A 9596-nucleotide genomic window follows, 5' to 3' on the forward strand; every position below is an offset into this window, starting at 1 on the left:
AATACAGATAACATCTGTAGCACAGGCTTTACAAAAGAATCGAACTAACATATACATCAGTGGAATTATGACATGAGTACATACATAAAAGATCACAATAATTTTTGAAACATCAACTTCACACATGAGCATTAAACAGAATAAATAATGTGTAAGCATATTTATAAGGTAAATAACATATTATTAATGCCAATTGTATTTGAGGATAAAAGTATTCTTCATCATAGTGAATGTAGCTTAATATTAAAAGAAGAAAAAAATTCTATAAAATTACACAGAGACAGGAAGAAAACAAATACACAAGGGTACACACACACATAGTGGGATAACACCAATAGGAAAGGACAGGGTTCGTTTTCAGTGTAACATTTGGTACTGCAGTCCAACCCAAAACTTCATATGTCTTTCTTCTTATTTCATCCTTTGTTTCCACCAAAAAAAATTCTAACTAAGCATGCTTTCTGTGTTTATATGTTCACACATCTCTTACCTCATTTTTATTTTCCATTATCTTACCTCATCATTTATTTCCAAGAAAATCCTACCTAAACCTGTTTTCTCAATGCATTTCTTCCAATTCATCGCAACTCATTCTCTTAGAGGCTACCCCCTCTTAAGCTAACTTAAATCTACTGAGCTCAGATGCTAAACTAAGGGACGAGGCAATGCAGCAGCACAAAACATGTAACACAAACAGCAATGACCAAAAAAATGCAGAGTGCAAAGCAAGCAGCAGTAAATCTAATTTACAGATAAAATGCAAAATTACAACTAATATGAGCCAATGTGCAGCAACATGAAAAATCAATAAGTAGTAAAATTGGCTTAGCAGAGTAATGTAATGTGAAATTTAGTAGCACTATGCCTGGCAAACAGCAACAGCAAATGCAATAACTTATATCTAAACATGACATAGCTCAAGCAGAAAAAATATTACAGTAAAAACAACAATGCAGATAAGGGAAATGTATAATCACATCTTAATGTCTAAGTAATTAAAGTGGTGCACCACAAGAAGTTATTCTACCAAAAAGTTACCAATTACTTGAAAAGAAAATTATGAATGCAGTTACTAGTTCCTTCTTATTGTTCTTTCCTTTCCAAGTGCTCCTTTTTTTAAAGAATGTGGATCATAAAATAATTATTTAATAGATCTGTTGACAGAAAGTGTTCACATTAGCAAATGCATTTCATTTTATAAAAGCAATGCTGCAACACAGCTGAAAAACAGGTATCAAATGAAATAAGCAATTACGCAAACCAAAGCATAAAAATATCATTCAATAGTCATGTGACATTTCATAAGTTAGTAGAAATTCTCTCAACTCTCGTAGAAAGACGCTTGTCGTAATCAGGTGTGCAGATGTACGAATATTTCTCGTCATTTCATTAGGCATTTCAGTAAATATCATAAATTACGAGCTCCACATTATACTTTCAACAAGGAAATGTCAATACCGAGGATAATGGCCTTCCCTTTTTTTTTTCTACCTGTGCTTCCGGAAAGGCTAATGGCTTTTTTTTTCGGGCGGCTGTCGCCCAGGTGGGTGCCCGCCACGCATTATGTGCAGGTGGTCACTTAACTTTCTTACGGAAATATTTACGACACCAGCTTCCGCTACGGTAACAGTCTCACATAAAAATATTTCACAGGTCAAGAATTAGCGTTGCAAATCTGTAGAAACAAAATCCTATAAATATAAGTGTCCAAAAAAAAAATATTCGTCAGCATTGTGATACATTCACGAATATACACACACATTTCATAACTCTTAAAGTACGTTTCTTGGTTTACAACATCCTTTTCATAAATCAGAGTCCCTAAACACTACTCATTATTCCTTACCTCATTATACATATACATATTCGTCGACACTTCTTCAATATTTCATCGTGAGAAATACGTAGCATAATAAACATTCCTCAACAACATAATACACATTGTCGTCGTAATAATAACATCATAACACTTCAGTCAAATCTCAAAATCGTCGTAACTTCCTCCAATGATTTCTAAGCCTAAAAAAATTCTCTGCTCATGTCAAAAGTGTCATCTGCCTCAAAAGTACTTTAAAAATCATGAATCCATACCAAATACATCATTCAAAGCTCTCATAGTATCACAATGGTTCCGATAAAATATGAACAGTTTACAAAGTACAGACAAAATACAGTTTCATAAGTGTGAAGTTATCCAACTGTATAATTGCGTAAACATGTGTCACTGATGTAGTAAAATAAATGTTTGTCTCTCTCAGTTAAATAATCAGATAGCTGTGTAATTTGTGTGTTAGAGAAATATGGTACCGATGTGTAAAGTTGTATAAGCAAATACCATATTAGCTAGGGTTCCTTGTGGTTGCCACACACATGGTACACAAAGTAGACGTGTACCCCCCTGAGGATTAATGTAATTATACCCTCAGGTGTTACAGATTACAGCAATGCAATGAAATGTATCACGGAAAACTTTCTTTGTAATTCAAAAATCTTTAAAAGTAAATGTTTTAAGTACAAAATTAATCACTCAAATACGTGTACTGTAGCGCTAAATGTGCGTCTTGTTGCAACATAATCTGTGTGGACGTGTCGTAGTTATCGTCCTCCGAAAGCTAAGTTCTGCATAAGTCAATGTACTTACCTCATGATAAACAAAAGTGAAATGCTTTGCGTATAGATATCATACTTATTACGCTTATTGCCGTGATGAAGAAAGTACTGTGCTGTAACGTATTGTTGTGCTACAGAAAAGGCTGTCTCCTTGTAGCTATACCATAAAAGTTACTACTAAAACATGTTTTACTTTCCAGAATAATACAGAAAAACTGTGCAGATATAAAACAGAAACACCGCAAAATCAACATTGTACATTGTCACTCATTAGTAGCGTCGTGATAAAAATCGTGTAGCTATCACATAAACTAACCACTGTGTAGTCTGGTATCTCACAGAAAGTACTTTAAACCCAGAATGTATTTTCAAGTAAACCAAAATGTTGCATTAAAATCTCATTAGCAGTACCAGTATGTGTCCTAAGTATGTAAGCCTGATAGTCGTTACGTAATCGTGCAACTAACAAGCAAGAATGTACAAATACAACACTGTGTCGTCTGTTTACTATAACAATGCATTCGTAATTTATGTTTAAATAAGTTCTCTTGGTTCTTGACTGGATATTTCACTTCAAACATTGTTACATGTTAACAGATTCTAAATCTGACAAAGCATACTAGAAATGTGAAGTGAAAAGTTTGATGGCAAAGACAAAGTTAAAAAGCAGATTATCTTTCAATAAACGGTTTTACATGTGAAATGTGGTGTAAACCTTTACTCTTCCTAGTACGCAGAGTTTCAACTTCAACGCAATTATCATGTTGTTTACATCGGTAAAGAATGCTAAATCTTTTCTCAAGGCTAGCGTCTTCGTTATTTTTCCCTGAGCCAGCGGCCGCACGCAGCTGCCTGCTGTGCGAGTCATTGTCTGTCTCTTTGTTGGCGCGCGTCGTTATTGGGATTAGGAGACCTAACTTCTACGAATTCGCCTTGCCGAGAGGGCCCTGCTCTGTTTGAATCCCGCCAGTTCTGATGCAATTGACGTCTGTCGTTATGATCATATCGTCTGTCGTCATTTCGGTAGAATCCGTAGTTTCTTCCTTGTCGGTCACGTGGTGGAGAATTTCTCCCTGAATCGTAACTCCGCGCTGAACTGTTGTGTCTGAAGTTATTCTGTCTCCCCTGGTAATAATTGTTTTGGTTCCCATATTGTCTGTTTCTATGGTAATCTCTGTCATATTCATTACTACGGAAATGCGATCTTTCTCTGTAACTATTACTCTGCCAGTGGTTGTCATACGGGTGGTGTCTGTTTTGGTCACGATTTACGTTGTAAGAATAGGCTTGTCGTGTCCAGTTATTGTTTCTGTCGTCACTGAATTGTAACAGATGTGACCTGTAATTGTTGTGCTCCTGTGTTCCGCGATTGTCAGTGTCACTTTCCAGTTCTTGTAACAGTCCCTGAAAAGCTTCAATGTCGTCTTTGCAACGTCCTGCCAAAATAATATGTCGTAAATGTTCAGGTAATTTGATTAAGCAAATGCGGATGAGTTCTGAGGGGCTGTATGGGTTTGACAGGTACTGATTCTTGTGCAACATGTCTTCAAAATATTTCACAAGACTGGAGAATTCAGATTGTTCGAAATGTTTCATCATTATGATGCCATGTTTTACGCGGTCTTGTGTGGCTTGAGACCAATATGCTGAGAGGAAGGCATGGTAAAATTCTCCTTCACTGTGGCAATCGTGAATTACCGATCGCATTCTTACAGCTGGTTCATTCTCTAAGTAGCCACACATAAATTCTAATCTGTGCTCCAATGACCAGTTGGGAGGAAAACAATGAGAGAATTGATGGAGCCATGCTTGTGGATGAATGTCGTTGCCAGAATTCTTAAACGTTTTGAATTTACGTGTAGTAATGAACAGCTTATAGTCAAAATCATCGTGTCGGCGAGTAGCATCTCGGTCATAGTTACGTCGTGTCGGCGGTTCCATCTCAAAATTCGGTGCACATTCCCAATTTCTTTCATTACTTCCGAAATGCCCTGTGTTATTATTTTGCAGCTTTTCCGTATTTCTAAGTCCCTCTTCCCGTGTTGGAGCGCGAGTGTTCTCTGAAATACGTAATTCTTGTATTACCTGTGTCAGCTGATCTTGTACTTCCCGGATTTCTCTTTGGTGTTGCGTATCAAATTGATTCAGATTTTGTTTCAGTTTCCTAATTTGTTCGCTCTGTTCTGTGTCATTAAAGACTACCGGTTTTGCGTCATTCAGATTATCATCTACCTTCGTAGATAAATTATTTAGCTGATCCGAAAGTTCAACTACTTTCTCTGATAATGAACACATTTCCTCAGTGTATTTTTCTGAACCAAGTTTCAGAGTGTCCATTTGTGTTGAAATCGAATCTACTGTGTCCTTTAAGTTATCCTGAGTTTTTGCAAGTTGCGTAACCGAATCGGTAGATGCAACTGAGTCAAATTTAGCTTGCAAGGTGTCGTGATTTTCATGAACAATGGTTTGCAGTTCTTTTATGGCTGCTTCGTGATTCTGTAATACATTTTCATGCCGCGAAAAAATAGGTTGAAAATGCTCACAAATTTGTGTTTTTACGTCATTACAGACTTTTTGACATTTCGATTCAATGTTATGTAACTCAGTAGTTAAATCTTCACGTGTTTGTTCAAGCGTGGTGTGAAGATTTTGTTCCATTGCGTCTAACTGTTGCTGTGTTTGTCTCTGATGTTGTTCCATTGTGTCTAACTTTTTAAGATTTTGTTCCACTGTGTCTAACTTTTTAAGATTTTGTTCCACTGTGTCTAACTTTCGAAGATTTTGTTCCATTGTGTCTAACTTTTGAAGCTTTTGCTGTGTTTGTCCCATTTGCTGTATTAATTGTAATAACAATGCACTGGTGTCTGGAACATGTTCCTCAGTGCTTTTCGGCAGTGAATTTGCACCGGCAACATTCACATTTTGACAAGCAGAAAATGTGTCTTGACTTATTTGAGAAAACGGTGAGGATCCAAAACCTGAATCTACAGTATTTGCGAGATCGTGTCGTGTCATTTCGGCTTCCTGAGGCGAGCTATTGCCGACCGATCGATCGATAATGCTTCCCTCTTCACTAATTGTTTCACTGTCCACGCCATTGTTTGACGCCCGCTCCATTTCCCTGTGCACAGTTACCAAATTACTACTTTGAACATTAGTAAATTCATTACTCGGTGGCGCTAACACACTACTTTCATTTTCACTGTCATTTCTCAGTTTACTTTGGAGCCTAGTATTACGTTTTTCACACGCCATTATTGTCACAGTATTTCACACGACAACACAGAAAAGCACAATTTGAAGAGCAAAAATAAGAGAACACATTAACATAACACAGAAAAAATATCTAGTTAATTGCAAGCGCAGCTGCGAAAAACTTGCTGCAAATCTACATGCATGCCACAACTGTTTTACTGTACAACAATGAAAAACTACTACTACAAAGGAAATTCTATCTATAATTACGCGCTAGCAATAAACAAAATCCACACCAATTACACAAACTACAAGAAAAAAATCAGAAGATTCCAGTGAGGTATCCTCGGCTAAGGGTCGACATATGAAACTTCCCCTTAGAACAATTATACACGACTGTCCTTCCACTGACACACAATATTTTGTTAGCGCAACGCAATCTGACTTTCAAAATTCCCTACAAAAGAATGGCCCTGACTAACATTAAACTATACCTTTCACAAATCACTTACCTCACAAAAATCTTCGCTGCTCAAGCTACTGCAATACAGCGAGCGCCACTACTGCCAGCTAAATAAAAGATTCAAACTACTAAAGGCACTAACTACTGATAGGGATAGTTAGCAAATGAAAGATATTAATAGAGAACAAACAATGTATTTACCTTAATATCATCACAAGTCATAATATATATATCAGTTCATGACAAATTACAAATCTCCGCCATCTCTCTCCCCACATCCACCACTGCTGGCGGCTCACCTCCAACTGCGCAACGCTACGCGCTGTTCACATCCAGCTGCCGCTGCCCAACACTACAATGGCAGACAACAATCCAAACTAGCGACAGACTGCACACAGCACAGCCAGTGATTTTCATATTGAGCGCTACGTAACGTTGCCAATAAGAAAACATAAACAGCCTACTTACATAATGACTGATAGAATATATAGGAAACATTTTCTTGACATGTGTAAGAACATGGAAAAACTACAGAATGAAGATCCTCGTTGGCATTCAATAAAGGAAACTTTAGCAAAGCCTGGAAACGATGATCTGAAGAGACTGTACAAAGTTGAGGATGATGTCTTATTTTTCAAAGGGCATCTTGATTCAGATAATTGGAAGGCGTGTATTCCCGAGAAGAATGAGAATGACTTAATTTTGCACACGCACATCTCTTGGGGACATTTTGGAGTATTAAAGTGTGCTCGGAAGATTCAAGCATATTGCTACTTCCCAAACATTCGCAGGAAAGTGCACAGACAGTTAAGGAAATGTAAAATTTGTCAGCTAGCCAAACCAGGAAATTTTTGTGTGAAAGATTTCCTACATCCTATTATACCCACTTAACCGCTGTCAATCATTTCGGTCGACGTCTGTGGTCCTCTACCATCATCAAGGGGAGGATGCAAATACATTGTAGCTTTTCTTGATATATTCACTAAGTATGTCAAACTTTATCCACTAAAATCAGCTACTGCTGCATCCATAGCCAAGAAGCTGGTCAAAGATTATATAGTCAAAGTAGGCAAACCAGAGGCTATTCTTTCTGACAATGGGTCAATGTTCACTGGATTTCGTTGGAGGCAAACATTAGCCAGTTGTGGTATAAAACAAATTCTAACATCAGTGTACCACCCTTCGGCGAATCCCGTGGAACGAATTTTTCGTGAATTAAACCGGTTCATGAGAACATATTGCCACAACCAGCAACCCAAATGGATCGATTATCTTCGCGATTTTCAGGAAATTGTAAACAATATGCCACATACTACGACAGAATACACCCCATACGAACTGATGTTTGGAAAACAGGAACAGAATGACTGGATTCGACCAATTCCTAAAGTAGCTATTAACAAAATAGACCTACAAAATAAAGTACGACAATCCTTACTCAATATAATGGACAAGGCAAGAAAAAGGAAAATATATTTTGACAATCGACTTGGAAAAATAAAAACATATAAAGTGAAAGACCAAGTTTTAGTAAAAACTCATCCTAAGGCTTCACTTATACAGAGGAAGAACACAAAATGGCAATTATTGTATCAAGGACCATTTGTGATTACCAAAATACCCCATCCAGGAACTTATGTTTTGAAGGATGTGAAGAATGGAAAGGTGAAAGGAATGTATCCTCATCACTTGTTAAAGCAATTTCATGATGACTGAAGATTCTGAAGATTGAAAATACTATTCTTATCAAATAATATTGATTAGAGAATTTTCATTAAACCTATGAATCAACTTAGGATAGTTTCTTTTTTTTTTTAAAAATTTAGTAATTAGTTTTTCTTTTCAGGCATACTGTACGAGAGATATGCTGACATTATGTATAGGTTTTCCACTGTAAGGATAAGTTTTTCTTTTCAGTATGCAGAGAATTTAGCTATAGTATGAATGATTTCTTTTAAAAATTTTTATTTAGTAGATAGTAATTTCAATCAGGTTTCACAATGCATAATGACCATGGGTTAGTGACTCAAATGAATCTGGTCTACGGCAAGATATTTTTTCTTATGTCAACTTAACAATCTCAATGTATGTTTGTATTTGCTTTTTTACTCGCTGAGCTGAAGTCATGCTGTTCGGAAGGGGTAACCCGTTCTCAGTTTTAAAAGGACGCCTATTACTTTGTTTCAATCTTTTGTGATGAACATTGTCTTTAGAATTGTACTATTGTTGTAACATACCTGTGTATGTAAATTATGTTATATAAATTGTTGCTCGCGAAGTTACCAACTGAGCGAATGCCTTTCAGTTATAAGCCCATCAACAAGTGTTAAAGTCCATCTGAAAGATGACGAGCATAAGTTGACACGGCAGCTCCAGTTGAATTTGTGATTAGTGCATTCTAGGGTTGTTGATAGAAATGAAGAACACCTTACGACTTCCGAATATTTCGAATTCAGGACAGAGAATTAGAAAGAACTTTATATTAGATTCTATTTCAATTCAGCATAGATCAAACGCCTTTTCCACGGAACTTACACTGACTCTTATTTTCATGTTAACCATATGCGGAAAACCATAATACCCACGAGGAGACGGTGAAATGGGAATAGAATTCAATCAGTTACCCGGAGATGACTGATAGAAGGGAATCGTAGATGGACGTAAACCAACGCGTCGACGGTTCACCTCAAGACACAGAAGATTAACAGTGTTGTGTTTCTTTTGTGAACAGTATTTAAATTCATTCAACAAAAAAAATCCATATTGTAAATATTTTTTTTATTTTCCATTGTAATTCAATTAATTATCCTTGCAAATGAGAAATACGAGGATGGTAAATCTACCCCGAGGTTTTCCTTGGTTTTCCTTTGTGGGGCTTGGCCGAATGGCTGGATTATCCGTTTGAGACATCCCAAGGCGAGTGACAGAAGCTTTGAATGATGATAAAAAAAGGTTTCTGATCACATCTCATGCCATCCTCGACAAATGAATAAAAGCAAGCATGTAAGCTATGCATATATGCTGCATCAGGAATTCAGCACAGGCTTTGTCAGCAGTATATGCACCCAAATCAATAATTTACATTTAGATAGTCATTCACTAATACCAAAATATCATAAGAAATACAGTGGACATTAATACTCTAGTGGACTTTAATACAGCGTCATAAACAATCACCGATATAGTGTTGTGTGAACGCTCGTGTTTGTTTTTGCCCAAAAACGTTCGTCCACAAGAGGGGCATATATGATGTATCATGCAGCGTAACTTGCTGTGACAGTGCGAGAGAGAGACAAAGATATTGTTTATTACTCTGTGGCGGACAGCG

This window comes from Schistocerca americana, chromosome 8 (assembly GCF_021461395.2).
Source record: "Schistocerca americana isolate TAMUIC-IGC-003095 chromosome 8, iqSchAmer2.1, whole genome shotgun sequence".
NCBI lineage: Eukaryota > Metazoa > Arthropoda > Insecta > Orthoptera > Acrididae > Schistocerca > Schistocerca americana.